Source organism: Hermetia illucens, chromosome 5 (assembly GCF_905115235.1).
Source record: "Hermetia illucens chromosome 5, iHerIll2.2.curated.20191125, whole genome shotgun sequence".
Classification (NCBI taxonomy): Eukaryota; Metazoa; Arthropoda; class Insecta; order Diptera; family Stratiomyidae; genus Hermetia; species Hermetia illucens.
Window position 1 is genome coordinate 95,337,779 of NC_051853.1, and position 18,035 is coordinate 95,355,813.

Here is an 18,035-nt window from a genome sequence, read left to right on the forward strand (position 1 = left end):
AAGTTTGCGGACACAGTATGTGACCGCTTGAGTGCAACTCTGCATGTAATCCACAGCTGGTGCCTCCGCAATGGACTCACGGTGAACGCTAGAAAGACTGGACTAGTTATGTTCACTAAGAATGTCAGGTGGGGCAGCTATACGCTACCCACCTTAGCAGGGGCGGAAATCCAGCTGGCACAAACAGTCAAGTACTTAGGAGTACATTTCGACTCCAAGTTAACGTGGAAGCATCATATCCAGGAACAATATCAGAAATCCTGCAGATTGCTCTGGTGCTGTAGGAATGCGATAGGTAAGACCTGGGGACTTTCACCTAAACGGATATATTGGATGTATACATCTATAATAAAACCCATTTTGATGTATGCATGCATCGTCTGGTGGCCAAGACTGAACTTTGCTAACAGCAGGAAGCTGCTAACGCAGATTCAGAGACTTGGTTGCCTAAGTATTACTGGAGCAATGAGTACTACGCCGACTGCGGCACTTGAAGCCATCCTAAATTTACCCCCCATCCACTTGGAGGTGAAACGGAAAGCAGCAAACGACGCATATAGGCTCGATACCATTGGGGCGTGGAAAGGCGGCCAATCCAACGGGCATGAGTCTATATGGAAATTCCTTGAAAAACATCCGGTAGCCCTGATGCCGACCGATCATATGGTTTCCAGATTCGTCTTTGAAAAGACATACACTGTCGTAATCACCGAAAGAGAAGAATGGTCGACAATTGGCCATGAGTCTTTTCAGATTACAGACCTAATAATCTTCACCGACGGGTCAGTCACGGAGGATGGATCGGGTGCAGGCGTGTTCTCGGAGAATCCGATTATAGAACTGGCCCGACCCCTCGGAAAAATGACGACCATATTTCAGGCGGAGATATATGCCATTTCATTGGCAGCAGAAGAATGTCTGCGACAAAAATGGAGGGGTCGCACCATTCGAATCTGTTCCGACAGTCGGGCGGCATTATCAGCACTAGATGGCAACAACATATCAAGCCAGTTGGTGTGGAGTTGTCGTCAGGTGCTGCTGAAACTTGGCCGACTGAACGAAACATTCCTAATGTGGGTGCCGGGGCACTCTAACATCGCCGGTAATGAGGGGGCTGATGGACTGGCTCGCCGAGGGTCTGGATCCACAATGGTGGGCCCAGAACCAGCTCTTGGAATCCGACCATCTACTGTCAAGTCTACTCTGAAAGGTGAAATTGCAAGGATTCATGCAACCGAGTGGAGAAATTTGGACTCTTGCCGGCAAGCGAAAATCCTTGTAAAGGAGCCTAGGGCCACTAGAGCGGCATTTTTGTTGTCCCTTAAGAAGTGGGACATGAAAACCCTAGTAGGGCTTTTGACGGGACACTGCCCCTTAAACTACCATATGGAAAAGATTGGGGTAGTGGTTTCGGCTGTGTGCAGCCAATGTGAGGAGGAGGAGGAAACTGCCCTGCACTTTTTATGCAGCTGCCCGGCATCCTCAGATCTCAGACGAAGACACCTTGGCAAGGTTTTCTTCAATGAAGAATCTGCACACTCTCTGCCTCTTGAGAATGTTCTCAGATTCGCTAAAGCCTGCGAACACCGTAGGCAGGAAGCCATTGAATAGGCAACTCACGGGGATAGTACAATGGGCCTAATAATGGCCTGAGTGCTCGGAGCTGCGGCTCCCCCCATTTAACTAAACTAAACTAAACTAAATCAGTTGATGAACCGATGAATTGCACGGATTGTTTCTTCTATGCTTGGTGGTGGCAGCATTTCTCCGTCGTCTTCAGTTGGCGGGTTCTCCAACTCGCCGATGTTCTGGTCGTTGAAATGTTCATTAAAGTACTCAACCCATAGCTCCAATATTCCCATTCTCCCGTAAATCAAATTTCCCTCTTTGCCTCGGCAGGATGAACATCGAGGTGTATAAGACTTCATCCTGCTGACTTGTTGATAAAACTTCCGCGCCTGTTGCGGTTGCTCCATGTACTTTTCGAGTTCACAGACTTGTTGGTTCTCCCAGGCTTGGTGTTTCCGTCTGTGAAGTCGCTTCTCCGCTCGACGGAGTTCGTGATAAGTCTCTTCGCGTGCCCGCATTCTTTGAGAATGCAACATTACTCGGTATGCGGCATTCTTCCGTTCCGTTGCTAGCTTACATTCATCGCCAAGCCAGCCATTCCAACTGTTCTTGTGCCTGGGGCCAAGTATGTTTATGGCCGTATCAATGTTCTTCAGGTGATTGTGAAGATCATTTGTTGATGCTTCATCTCCAGGATCTCTGTTGACTGCGGTAATTCCGGCATCCAATTCCCTCTTATAGGTATCCCGGAGGGCTGTGTTGTGGATGGCTTCAGTGTTAACTTTCACCTGATTGTCAAAGGGGATTCTGGGTGGTGTTGTTATTCGAGCTCGGAGCACCATGCCAACTAGTCTATATTGGCCCACCTATATGTTCTGACATTCATCAAGGCTGAAAGGTGGCTGCTTTCAATCAACACGTGGTCCATTTGGTTGAAAGTGGTCCCGTCTGGAGAGGCCCACGTATGTTTGTGGACCGCTTTCCACGCAAACCAGGTACTTCCAACAACCATTTCGTATGGCACTGCTTCGAGGGTTCGTTCCACTGCCTCGTAGAAGGTATCCTTCTCCGACTCTGCAGTCTCCTCTGTGGGAGGGTGAACGTTAATGAGACTTATATTTCTACATTTGTCTCGCATGCGCAGAGTGCATAACGGTTCGCTTATGTTTTCAAAGCCGATAACAGCAGGTTTCATGTTTTGGTTGACTAAGCAACCTACTCCGAGCACATAGTTTACTGTATGGCCACTATAATTTATGGTGTACCAGCTCTTCTCCAGGAAACCGGTCCCTGTCCGACGCATCTCCTGTAACGTTGTTACATCATATCCCCTATAATGGGACAGGGTATCGGCTAGCCGCTCAGTAGCTTCAGCTCTGTGCAGGGAGCACACGTTCTATGAGAAAATGCGCAAATTGTTCTTCCTTAGTCGTTGCCGGGTTCGTTGTTGTGTAACCCGTCCAGTCCGAGGCTCTTGTTGTGGCTCTGTAGCAAGTTGTTGCCAGCCCAACCCAACCCCCAACCTGGAGGACCAATTTTTAGGCGCGGGAGACTCGCCTTCATCCTTCTCTGTCTGCAGCTTTCCGTTAAGAAAGAGCTCCCAGCGGTCCTCACGTGGAGGTGGAGATAGGGTTTGGTAGTAGAACTGGTGGTATTGGTTCATCAGGCATTTCCCAGGTTTTATGCTCCATCGTGGATACCAATCCACGTTTCGCCCTGGGAATTTGCCTTTGGGAATTCGCCTATCTTTATCCAATGCTATTATATCGTCTAAACGTTCGACCAACTCTCTGAAAGTTCGACGCAGATAGTACGCTTTAAAGGTAGCAATGGCACCTTTGTCCATGGGTTGCAGCCGACAGGTGGCATTTGGCGGTAGGAAGACCACTTTCACATTTTCATCGTTTAAGTTGAGATTTGCAGGATGTCTCGGAACATTATCGACTAATAGCAAAACCTTGTGCGATAAGTTGCCCTTCCTAGAATATTCTTTGACTCCTGTTCAAAATTCATTTTTAAACCATTCAGTGAATAACGGCGAAGTTACCCAAACCTTTTTATTATGTTTCCAAATAACTGGAAGCGTCGTTTTCGAAATATTTTTTAAGGCCCTTGGATTTTCCGAATGGTACACCAGTAGAGGCTTCAGTTTGAAATCACCAGCGGCATTTCCGCCCAACACAGGTGTAAGCCTGTCTTTGGAGACTTTGAAGCCTGGCGTTGTAGCTTCTTCCTTGGAAATAAATGTACGGTTCCAGTAAAGTCCTGTCTCATCGGCATTAAAAACTTGCCTCGGACTGTAACCGCCTTCATCAATAATACTTTTAAGCATCCCCGGAGATTTTTTCGCTTCTTCATAATCAGTGCTAGCCGCTTCTCCAGTCAACTTTAAACTATGCAGACCAAATCTTGATTTGAACTTGCCTAACGGTCCTCGACTTGCATTAAATTTGAAAGTTTCGTTTTCACTTCTGATGGTATTGAACAAACTCTTTGCATATTCTTAGATGACTGTAGTTGAAATTGGTATGTTTCTCTGGTTCATGTCGAGAATCCAGGCATACAGCAATTTTTCCGCCTTCTCTAATGCAAAGGGACGGTGTTTTGTTATTAGAGTACTTCCTGGTAAAGAAATGCTAGCCTTAATATGCACATTCGAAATAAATTTCGAATGTTACCAATCCTGCTGCGCCACAATGATACTTTTACTGACTAAAACCATCTCCTTTTCATTCAACTATCCCCACGGAACTCCTGTAAAGTATTGCATCGCGGGGCTGGAGCAGCTTTAAACTGCGGTTGATTATGGTTCTTTCCTCTTTCTTGTTTTCGTCGTAGTTCTTCCTGCCTAAGCTGTTGGTAGATAGCTTGCAGCTCCTTTAAAACCTTGTTCCAAGCGTCCGTTGACTCCAGCATAAACTCCACAATATTTTCGGGTGTTAAACGCCTGTCTGCGACCGCTTCCATTCTTGTTCGGTGCCCGGTAAACCTGGGGCAAGCAAATATGACGTCCTCCGTATTCTCAGCCACATTATCACATCTTGGGCAGTTACCATGTCGTGACCAAATTGATATAAATAAGCACGACAACCTCCCTGTCCGCTTAAGGATTGCATTAACTCGTAGCATAATTCCCCATGGCTTCATCCAAACCATCTCCAAATATCCGGAATGATGCGGTATGTGACCTGCCCCATCTCTTTTGCCACGCTTCGATAGATTTCCACCGTGCCAGCTGCCGTCGAAAAACGCTGCATACGTTTTGGTGTATAGTCGTCGACCTTCATTCCCCAAGAAGTATATGGGGAGCATCCCTGCTAGTACATATGCTGCTTCTACTGATATTGTCCGATACGCACTGCATACCCAGAGTGCACGTGGAGCCGATACCCCATTCCCAATTTTCTACAGTTCATTTTGCGATCCAGAACTGTTGCCCAAACTGAAACTGCGCAGAGTGGCACGGGGCTGACTACCACAGAAATCGGAAGATGTCGACTTTGCCTTGGCCCACCAATGTTTGGTAATATCCTAAAGATAGTTGCAGCAATGAAAGGCGTTTTAGTTGCGTCGCACTCAATGTGTTTTCTGAAGTTGAGCCTTCAGTCAGTCATTACTCCCGAGTATGGTTGAAAGTAAATTGTTTGTTCACTAATTTTGATTTTAACGATTGTGTTCTTTCTTCTCTTGCTGATGAGAACTGCTTCCGTTTTATACTCAGCAAGTGATAGGCCGCAATTTCCCAAGCAGAAATTTGTCTCCCATACCGCTTCATTTGCGTAGATGTCGACCTCCTCTTGATATTTTGAAGCTATTGTTATTCCGATATCATCGGCGAAGTCAATGGTTGTCCCGTTCTCTGGAGGCCTATCGCCAACACTCTATCATACATAGCTAGCCGCAGTGAGGCATCTAAGACAGAAACCTGTGGCACCCCGCAAGTTCTAGGCAATATTTTTAGCCCATCGTCTGAGTCGCAGTGAAGTCTTCCCCCAAGGAAGTAAAGTCTTCTCCCAAGGAAAATCTCAACAACAATGCGTACCATGTATTTCGAGACCTGTAGCTTGTCGAGTGCCTGGATGATTTTTTTTTCTATTTTAAAGTATTGAACGCACTTTTTACTTGGAGGGTTATTACTGCGCAGCATTTTCCTTCTTGTATTGCAGCCTGAGCCAAACCAGTCACCATGTTGATTGCGTCGACAGTTGATTTCGCCTTACGAAATCTGAATTGTTTGTCGGAGAGGCATCTTTCCTTTTCCGCAACAGCAAGCAGTTTGCTGTCTATTACTCGCTCAAATATTTTGTCAATGGTATTGATCAAACATATCCGTTTATATGAGGATAGGTCACTCAATTATTTACCTACCTTCGTACCGTAAGCCATGCCGTGAAAACTTGGGCTAACATACCTGGGGATGTCCTGGCGGCTACTTTTAGGGCAATATTAGGGATTCCATATGGTCCTTGGGTCTGTTTTTTCAGTGAAAGTTTTCGCTGCGTTTAGAACCTCCACAATCACCACGACCGGAAATTCGTCAGGATTTAAATGTACAGAGTGTTCACTATATTCCGCAACAACTCTGGGAAGTAATCGGTGGAGAGCGCTTGTCTCTTAGTAATGAAATCACCGACCTTCAGCACACATCCGCTGGAAGTGTTCGGGTTTGCTCTTCGTAACAGCTACTTTGAATTTTTCCTCGCATTTTTGTATTGCACGTGTAGCTCCTGGAACTCAGGTCGGTTGCTTCTGCGCTGGGAGCGTCTCCTAACGCGTTTTCCGCCATTCTTCAGTTTCTGAATTTCATCAGAAATTTTAATTTTATCTTGGGAAAGCGCTACGTTGAGGCATAGAACCATCACATGCCCGCTGCAATTTTTCTACCACCTGTGAAACTTTATCTTGTGCAATATATGTGCAATATATCTTCAAGAAGTACCTCGTTGAACAATTAAAATTTCTTAGTTACCCAGCTTATTCCTTTGCGTGGGCTGGAAGATGATAGCCTGATTTTCGCTGTGCGTGTACTTCGCGTTGATATGTCACTGCAAGTCTCTGATTAGAGTATCATTGAGGTCTACCACCGATTGAAATGCTCCCCTCCGAAATGGGTTTGCTCTTTCACAATTGGCAAGTACCCCGTTCAAGCGCGAGAATGTCTATTCGTGTCCCGGGTAATACTTTAGGGTTGTAGCGACTTGTATTCAAGGACAGCTTCTTCAGCAACGACGTGAATTCCTCTAATGTGGGGCTCGGTGCTGCGTATCGTCGCGCTACTGTTTTTGTCTGCTATACACACTCCGCTACGCAGATTCTCCTATTGTTCGGATATAATAGCAACGTCGGCATTGTTTTTGAATACGCTTTGGAAAAGTAGGTCTTAGACCGCTCGACAGTGATTTAGATTGAGTTGCATAAACTTCATTTAGCCTTATTTATGAACGCCTTTCTGAACATTGGACATTTGCTGCCTCCTGCCATGTGAGCGCAGTCGCTATTTTTTGTTTCCACGCAGAATACGTTCTTAGGCATTCCATTGCAGTCTTTTGCTTGTTCTTCATATTTGCCGCACAGATTTAATCTATCTTGCAAGCTAGTGCAAGACTTCGCTGCGTGACCAAACTGCCAGCACTTATAGCATTTATCCACCGGACTTTGCTCCCGTATCCGGCACACAATCCATCCAATGGGTGCTGTGCCCACTGCAATCACCTTTTTCGCTGCTTCGATAAAAACACTTATTGACGCTATCTGCGTGTCACCGTACGCCTTCCTAAGTCGTAGCACATTAGACTCACTCACCCATTGTAATTCAAATTATGTCTATAAGGCTTCGCAAATCTTAGATTTTGTTTGTGACTTCATCCAAGTCATTGTATTCGATCACCACCGAATCCCTTTTCATTTTGGCCGCCACAGCTTCACCTAGTGAAACATCACTTTTCTTTCCATCTCCGCCATCCTGATCATCATCATCAACGGCGCAACAACCGATATCCGGTCTAGGCCTGCCTTAATAAGGAACTCCACACATCCCGGTTTTGCGCCGAGGTCCACCAATTCGATATCCCTAAAAGCTGTCTGGCGTCCTGACCTATGCCATCGCTCCATCTTAGGCAGGGTCTGCCTCGTCTTCTTTTTCTACCATAGATGTTGTCCTTATAGACTTTTCGGGTGGGATCATCCTCATCCATACGGATTATGTCACCCGCCCACCGTAACTTATTGAGCCGGATTTTATCCACAACCGGACCGTCATGGTATCGCTCATAGATTTCGCCATAGTGTAGGCTACGGAATCGTCCATCCTCATGTAGGGGGCCAAAAATTCTTCGGAGGATTCTTCTCTCGAACGCGACCAAGAGTTCACAATTCTTCTTGCTAAAAAGCCAAGTCTCCGAGGAATACATGAGGACTGGCAAGATCATAGTCTTGTACAGTAAGAGCTTTGACCCTATGGTGAGACATTTCGAGCGGAACAGTCTTTGTAAGCTGAAATAGGCTCTGTTGGCTGACAACAACCGCGCGCGGATTTCATCATCGTAGCTGTTATCGGTTGTGATTCTCGACCGTGGTCTCAAAGTTGTATTCTTCTATCCTGATTCTTCCCGTTTTACCGGTGCAGTTTGATGTTGTTAGTTGATTCGTCTTCGGCGCTGACGTTGCCACCATATATTTTGTCTTGCCTTCATTGATGTGCAGCCCAAGATCTCGCGCCCATTGCCGCCTGCTCGATCTGGATGAAGGTAGTTTGTACGTCTCGGGTGGTTCTTCCCATGATGTCGATATCGTCAGCATAGGCCAGTACTTGGGTGGACTTGAAGAGGACCGTACGTCTTGCATTTACCTCAGCATCACGGATCACTTTCTCGAGGGCCAGGTTAAAGAGGACGCATGATAGCGCATCCCCTTGTCGTAGACCGTTGTTGATGTCGAATGGTCTTGAGAGTGATCCTGCTGCTTTTATCTGGCTTCGCACATTGGTCAGGGTCAGGCTAGTCAGTCCTATTAATTTCGTTGGGATACCGAATTCTCTCATGGCCGTGTACAATTTTACAATGGCTATGCTATCATAGGCGGCTTTAAAGTGGATGAACAGATGGTACAACTGTTGTCCATATTCCAACAGTTTTTCCATCGCTTGCCGCAATGATGTTCTGTGTGTATGGGGCTATCCGGCTATCCCGCCATCATCACCAGCTTTAAGTGGCGAACATCAATTCAGTGAAGGAAGCGTCTGCTTAGACCTTGCGTAAGATTTCCGCGTGCGCCAACTCGCTGTTTTTTTGTTATTATCAGTGCGTCCGGCCTGATTCTTTTTTTTTCGGGTTTTTTTTAGGTCCTACCTTCGTCCAAGTGTTTTTGATGCTGTTAGCGGCGTTTTCCGCAAGACCCGATAATCTTCCGTCCTTCGTAGGTTGCGCCTGCATCTGTTTCCCTTCACTTGCACTTCTTCATTTGGCCGTGCCGTAGTTTATTACGAATTTCTGAGATATCCTTATCACTTTGGGAGAGTTCTTTGCCAAAAAGCTTCTTGGGAAGAGATGTTTTCTGGGTGGTATGGGTTGCTTCGTTTACCATCGTTGTCTGTCTGCCACACCCGATTTATTTGGGAAGGGCCAGACCGATTATCACGAAATTTGGTTAGAACGTGTGGTCGAATCCCTTTATATATTGCAAGGGGCGAGTTCAAGAGGACGCTCTCGCTACATGCGAAAATAGGGTGCAATTTTTTTTCTTTCACAGAATATGGTCATGTGGAGTATCAAATGAAAGCGTTCTATTAGTATTTTTTAAAGCCATATTTGATGAGATTTAAACAACGACCTTCCGTACGAGAGCAAAAGGCTGTCATACGGAAGGTTGCTGTTCCAATCTCGCTGGCGGCAGTGGGATTTGTATCGTGATTTGACGTCGGATACCAGTCGAATCAGCTGCGAATGAGTATGTAGTGACCGCGGCTGCGCGACGGGAGCGGAATCTCATTCGGCTCTTTCCTAATTGCATTTAATAATGTGCAATTGCCCTAATGTTCGCCGCAGATTGCACATTACTGAATGCATTCGGGCGAATTGATCGTGACAAGAGGCGACTGGCGAATGGCGCATGCGCATGTTCCCGCAACATTGCCTAGCGAGAGTTGAAGGCTATGTGGCGGCAAATGAAGCGGTACGCGAAGAAAAAGAGGAGGCGAAGCGGGACAGACAGAAGAAGAAAACGGAAGATCGAGGGCCGGGAGTGAGTTTTCTTTTTGGCTGGTGAACGGTGGGCGAAACAAGAAGGAGTTCAGTTCTCTTTTTGGCTTGTGAACTGTGGGCGAGAGAAGAAGGAGTTGAGTTTCTTTTTGGCTTGTGAACTGTGGGCGAGAGAAGGAGTTGAGTTTCTTTTTGGCTTCTGAACTGTGGGCGAGAGAAGCAAAGGAGTGATTTCGAACGTTGATAGAAATTCGGGAAAAATTGTCGTTGGTAGAGGACTAGAGTTTAGTGAACAGAGAAGAAACGGGAGTGATTGGAAGTTTCGAACGTTGATAGAAATTCGGGAAAAATTGTCGTTCGTAGGAAACGACAGATTTTGAACAGCTAAGAAACGTGTGGATTCTAGCATAATACATTAATCGTTTCTGTAAGAATTTAAGCAATACGCCTGCTTGGTGCCAAGTCTTTCATATTTTGCTCGAGAAGGAATCGTCAAGTTAGAATAACATAAATAGATACAGATGAATTAATTTTTTTATAATTGTTTTTATAAAATATTTTAGAATTTGTACATCAGAATCATCCCGAGCTCGGAGTGACGACCTGGGTAAGTTTTTTTCTTTTTTTGAATTTTTTTTATTTTCGATACATATTTTTTTGTTTGCTCCTTTAGTTTTTTTCTATAATTCTTGAATTCAATTTAATTATTTTTTTACTTTTATTTCTATTATTTGTGTTTATAAATTTGTTTTCATTTTCTTTTGTTTGAATGATAATATAATTATGGTTGAGTAATTCTAGTGTAATTTGAGGACTTCCTTCCTCTCTTTTCCTCCTTTCTCCCGCGGAACTTCTAAAAAGGGACATCCTCAAAAATGATAAACTGGCCTGAGGATGTCGAGGAAGGGTGGGAACCTCAGGGGCCGCGCCCCATTCAAAATCTGAGGCCGAAGAGGCAATAAGTGGGACTGTGCTCCGTCGTGGATCTTCCCCTCCTTGATCGCGGCACTCGGGTCCGGAGACTTACGGCTCCACGCGCGCGGTCGAGCCGTTTTTTTTTCTTTTCTATTTTCCAATTTTAGTTCGCGTTCTGATTATCATTCGATAGGCCGTCGCGAAGTACCTATTAATGTCTATTTTTGAATCCGGTGCGGACCCACGCATCGGAATAGACACGTTGTTTTGTAGTAATGAAGCGTGAGGGATCAAAGCGTTCAAAGGACCCCCCCCACATTTTCGAGCCTGGCTAGCACAGAGGCGTGCAAGAACGTGTCGACCGAGCACTTTGATGGAGCTTCAATATTTGTAGGCGGACCTTCACGGTCAACTTAGCCAATTTTTTTTAGGTTTCTGGGATAGCTCTGCCCTCTAGGTCGTTGTCGGCCACTTAGGATGATCCACCTGATCTTCCTCCTATCCACCTTTAGCATTACAAGTAGCTGAGTCAAATCAGGGTAATAATCTCGGACGAGCGCAATGCTGACCACATTGCCTCCTACAGTATACTGTTGTGTACCGTTACGGTCTTGAATGAAGTGCTCTAACACACTTTAAGGCCCTGATCCAATATGGATTGTTGTGCCAACGCACTGCTGACAAAGCGATTGGCAACCTGAGAACCCCGGGAGGGCTCTACAATTCTCATGACAGTATTCCCCGCTATGAAAGAGGCGCAGTACACTGACGTCCCTCTGCGCGAGCCACGCCAAACTGTAACTTCGTCATCTCGTCCATTGCGGGAGGAGCCGGGAAGTAAATCAAAGAATGCACCGGCTTTCCAGGTACCGATGGGCAGCAACTCTCCCGCTTCAAATTCCACAAAGCCCGAAAAGGAAGAATCGGTTCCAATGACGGCATGTTACATTAATGTTCAAAATTATACCCCATGTGCAGATGCCAAATTTTGAATTCCTAAAGGGATGTTATGGTAAAATGGGATTATTAGCTGTAACTCCGCCATGTTAAGCACGTAGCACGCTGGTCCCAAACCCAGATAAAGGAGGAGAATTTGAAGCGATTCACTATATACTATCCACAGTAAAGCAAAAATAAAATCTGGGAAAGATATAAATAAAGTATGGTTGGAGTTACTACACTATGGTAAATCCAACATGATCTCCCTTGGCGACAGATTCTGCGACAGACCAACCAAGAAAATGCATCCAATGTTGACTAAAACAAAATATTCGTGTTGAGAGATCCTTAGCCTCTAAGAAATGCTAGAGCGTGCACCTCATTAATGTCGGCATCCTCACTGGAAAGATCGCATTGGTATTTGCGCTCTATTACAAATCTAATGGTCTGGGGACAAATAGTGCAACATAGGTAGCGAATGCGGTAAAAATTGTTATTAACTTTTCTAATTTGGTAGCCGACCCACTCAGTGTAGTGTTGGTACTCCCATCTCTGAGTGTTTTTGTAATTAACAATTTTGTATGTAACATATAAATAGATTACATTTTTTTTTATTGTCAAAAAGGATTCAGAAACAAGTCGGCAAACCGGAAGCTTGACGCATCAGGTATAAAAGGTTTTATATTTCCCAATGTGAGGAATGATGAGTGCACGACAGTTCGGTTTGTATGTAGTTAAAAATTCAATTGCCCTCAACTTTTTGAAAGGCCATTTAAACAAATAATTTGGTCTGCACAGCATTGTATCGGTAGCAGTCAACTTTACTCCCCTTAATTATGACGTCAGAACCATATTTGCATGGATTATAATACCGTAAATTTGCGGGAAATGGAAAAGTTTGAACTGTTGTAACTTTGATGCTAATAGCCGGCTGTTCAGGAAGCTGTGCATGCTTATGCGCGATACTGTCCTCTATCCTGGTTCAAAATTTAGCACTCCTAGGATGAACTTAAGGGGGGTTGTCTGAAAGTTGATAATATAGTTTATTTGAGTTATTTGACCAGATTTCGAAGTAAATCTAAAATTTACCGCAATGTCGTCCGTCCAGTCGCTCTCTATGGTTCGGAGTGTTGGCCAACCATAAAAGACAATGAACGGCGTCTTGCGGTAATGGAGACGAAGATGCTACGTTGGACGAGTGGCGTGACACGTTTAGATTACATCCGAAATGAGGATATCCGCGATCGTTATGGGGTTGCACCGATCGTGGAAAAGTTGCGAGAGAGGCGTCTTCGATGGTATGGTCACGCAATTCGTGCAAACGAGAATTCACTTGCCAAGATTGGTCTGAACATCGAAGTTGATGGTAAACGACCAAAAGGCAGACCTAAGCAACGGTGGCTTGATACGCTGGATGGGGATTTGAAAGCCTCGAGATTGCACCCAGATCAGGCATTCGATAGAGCCAAATGACGAAGCCGATCACGACGAGCCGACCCCGACCCCCGTGAACGGGACAAAGGCTGAAGAAAAAGAAAGATTTCGAAGTAGGATTCAATTTGAGGCCCATCCTGCTTTTTTACAGATTTTGCTGTTTGGTAGTTTCCGAAAATGAGTCCTGTCTCATTTTCAGGGTGCAGATTTTGATTCCTTATTCGCGCGCTTTACAATCCATGTCAAAACTAATACCAGTTGCGGAAAGTATTAATCGAGAGCATTCATTTTGTACTCTACATGACATATGACTCGGTGAAAAAATGTTAAATAATAGTCCAGTAAATGGTATAATGAGAGTCCAGCATTCTATCACCTTGGCACCAACATTATCACCAAGGCTGCCAGCTGACCAAACTCCCCTAACAAGTTTGCCAGTCGTAAACACCGACTGCGCAAGATAATATATAGAACCAGACGACATGTGCTGGAGCAAACCCGAATGCTAACAGTTTGGCAAGATTAGGACCGGGGTTCTTAGTTCTCAAGTCTTTGTCAGGGCATAGAGATTTTATTACACGCCTTGACTCAATAATATACAAAGCTAACCCAAAGAGATTTTATCGAGTGCCTTGACTCAATAGTCAACAAAAATAAATCAGCCCAAGGCAAACTTCTCTGATAAAGACGTCAAGTTTCGTGACGGATTTATACCACCGACCATTTCAATACAATGAAACTAAACTGCCAAATCTAATATGGAGGGGACACAATCACAAAAGAACATAACGCGCGCGGAATGGACGGGAAACTCCGATCCGATTCCGCCATCTACGCCTCCTCCGTCTTCCTTTCATCTTCATGGCGCTACGGTACCCCAATCCAACCTAATTGTTTACCCCTGCCCTTTCAAACATAATGGGGGAGGGGACTCTAATTACTTGAGAGGGCTGACACCTTCCTAGGGAGAATTAGAGCAGAAAACAAATCTAGTACATGTAAATTTGATATCATTTTTCTTCGTTGGTTATTATCCCTTTCAAATATTTTAAGGGAAATTTTCCTGAATAATAGAATATAAGAATATAAGTCTGAAAACCGGAAGCTGGACGCTTCAGGTATGAAATGTGTTGTGTATTTCTTATATAAAATGTCTTTATCCATTTGCCCCATTAATACGTAACACCTAATATAAGCATATATTATGTAAAGATATCCACTTTCGGGTGATATTGACATTCCTAGTCTTGAATTTCCAAAGAAGCGACAATTTTGACCTATTAGACCTTTCTTAGTAATAGTGCGATTTCCACCAAATTTGATACTATCATGGTCTATATTATAGACAACATTACTGCAATTTTCATGACGCTAGGATGAACTTAAGGGGCGACTTCAGCAAATTTCTGAAAATTACGGTAATATACTGTTATTAATTTCGTTTGAAGAAATATGGGTATGGAAAGTATTTCGAAGCGTAGGCACCATATAGTGACAACCTCTTGATTTTTTTCAGATTTTTCGATTGAGTGGTTTCTGAGAATGGGTTCTTCAAAGACATGACCACTTTCGACCCCCCTCAAGGGCTTGACTATATTTGGTGGAAAAAAATATACACCCCCCCTATGCATGTATAGCCTTAAATTCGACCTAAAAGAATGTAACTCACTGTTTACGTGAGCGTTCACAGTTCTTACCTTTCCATCGAATTTGGCGTCAATCGCTTTAACCATCTTCGAGAAAAATGCATATGACGGACATACAGACAGACAGAGAGTAAACCGATTTAATTTAAAAATGAAATTCAAAAATTTCAAGAAAGCTCTGTTTTGCACTTGATATCATATAATCTATTGTATCGTCGTTATTGTATAAATGTTATAGTATTCCTCCATTATATATAATATTCTCCAGTAGTTTAAAAATTGGAATTATTATAAACGAGAATATCAAACAAATATCGCGGTATGACTTACTTATGAACCTAGAATTCCTTAAATAAGTCGGGAAACCGGAAGCTCGGGGCTTCAGGTATGAAAGGTTTTCTTGTTTCTTCTATTCTTCTCAAATCTACTGAGTGCGGAACTACCCCATTTGTATGTAGCCCGTTAGGTGTATGTGTATTGATATTTAGTTGCAGTAAATTTAAACGGTAAAGTCAACTTTGAGCTACTGTAACTTTGTTAGCAATAGTACGATTTTGATCAAACTTGGGAATAACATACTTCATACTAAATCTATGTTACTACGAATTTTTATAATTCTAGGATAAACTTGAGAGGGATTTCTCCTCAATTTCCCCCAAAATATAGAAATACACTACTATAAACTTGGCCGCTATCATAGCGATCGATCAAAATTTGACATTGTAGTCATCGGAATTATGATTGATAGGAACGTGTACGTTGTGTTGATCGTATCAATGGTGACCAATGGAAGAAGACATTAAGAATTATGATACAACCACCCAATTCTAGTCGTTGATCTTCAGACGCATTAGCAGCTATACCGCACTAGTTACTTTTCAAATATCCAAAATAATTATTTTGTGGAATTTCCGATTTCTTAGTTTTTTACTTCAATTTGACACTTTGCCTCACACCATGTGAAGCCCAGTACACTTGCCCCTTCTCCCCATCTCTCCACCGAAAAAACATCCCCCGCCCAGTAGCAGAGCAGGGAGGCCACAACGATAAATTCCTCTTCCGTGCCCGCAGCTTGGCGACTCAAATTTGAAATTTCAAATTTGAATGTCCGAACCTCGAAAGCGCCCAGGAAGACGTAACATTCCCCCTTTGGTATGTATGAGGAGCCCCTCTTTAAGGGGGACGGGTTGAAATTTTGATCTTTTACTTCTTTCAAACAGCTTTGACAGCTGTGAGTTTTCAGTATGGAAACCGAATCATCAATGCGGCTTTGACCAGCCGCGCTTTATATACTGGCTACTCATTTTTAAAATCAAATATCACTTTCATATTCTTATCACATATTTTTGGGTGCATTTTCAACCAAAATCAATCATAAAAAAAAATAAAAATTTTAGTTTAACCCGTCACGTCCCCTTAAACTCCATATAAATTCACGCCACATGCTATATGCGTGGGATTTCACCAAATGTTCACCAAATTTCGTTCTGATCGGTTTAGCCGTTTTGAAGAAAGGTGTGTATGGCAGACATGCAGCCAGACAGTGAATCGATTTTAATAGGGTTTTGTTTTACACAAAACCTTAAAAAAAAAAAAAAAAAATTGATAAATTCACTTTTTTACTTTATGTATCTCAAACGTCCCATTCGATTTATTATCTCATATTAAAAACGAATACCAGAGAACCATTATACATATCACGGAAATTATACCCATTATCTCCACATTACCGACAACTTCATCATTAAACATTATTTAGCCACAAAATTTAATTATAATATGAAGTTTGGAAATTTCATTCAGCGCGGCAGCCTAAAAATGTATATTTGATATTTTAATGAGATGAGTATCAATTACATCACTCTATTTGTGTAACAGCCTCCATCAAATGTAACCGGAAAGTTGTGTCGAATGCAACTATTTCAGTTTTTGGAACTTCGAACTTTACACGAACAAATGTTTTGTAGATAATTGCGGTCGTACATTATCTCTCGGTGAGTACGTCTACAGTATTGGGGATGATAATACTTTTGATGGTCCAGTATATGGTAATCGATGCTCACTGGCAAACAGTTTCCAGTCCATTAAAATTAAAAAGATATGTAGCATTGCATTTTATATAAGCTTTTCTACACAAAATATCGGATGGATTTTACGTTCATTAGTTTAATATTGATATTGACTGAAGTGGATACATGTATTGAAAATTAGCTAATTTTATACCACGTTTTATGTCAAAATAAATAAATGTATGTAAAATTACTCTCAGCCGACGGCAGTATCATGTTCCTTGTTCACCTCCCGATCAAAGAGAGCAACATACATAATGATGTTGCAATATCATCACCATAAACATTTACCCATGTGATTGGGTCACAAATCCACCTCCATCAATAGCATCAACTGGTGCGCAATGCAACGATTGTTGATTCTGAAGCCGGCGCGACACGTTTGACAAACCTCTACAAACTGGACTGGACTCAACATCTCCATCCACACGTTTGCAAGTACGTTACCAAAAGACTCTCTTTACATTTGCTGACCACATTGCCTCCTATGGGATACTATAATCCTCTAATGTGCCGTTACGGCCTTGAATGAGATACTCTAACACCGTTCAAGGCCCTGATCCAATTGGATTGGATTTTATCTAACACTACCTCTAAATGACAAGCATTTGGGCTTGGACGATCCTACTTACTTAAATTACAAAGGGAGAACCCGTTGAAAACTCTCCGCAACATCGAGCACGTATGCAGAATGAATATTTCTGCACGATTTGAACCAGATTGTGTCAGAGTCCCAGGACATCAGGGGAAGCCATAAGAGATTTAGGTGCAAAACCAGTAGCTGACAATATTATTGGAACTACAACCACCAGCTCGAGACGCCCAATTTCTTTGATTTCCTGAGCCAGTGGCTCATAGTTCACCTTCTACTCCACATATTTTCGTCCAATGTTTCTATTGTGGGGAATAGCAACATCAATAATATACGCGAAGCGACCCATCTTGTCAACTAACAGCACGTCAGATTTGTTGTGCGGAATATGGCGTTCAGTCAGAACTTTTCGGTCCCAATACATGTTGTAAGCAGAACTATTAACTAATGCCTCTGGCTCATATCGGTAAACCGGTCATGTTCCCGTGATCAGCCAATGCTTGTATGCAAGGTTTTGATGAATTACCTTATATACAACATTATGCCTGGTGGTGTATTGCACCGGTGCGATAACAGTGGAACCAGAAATGAGATCGTCTCTAACGCTGAACCACACATTCTGCACTGGTCGATCTCCACCCGTTTTTCATGATGAACTTTTTGTAAGCTCAGATGG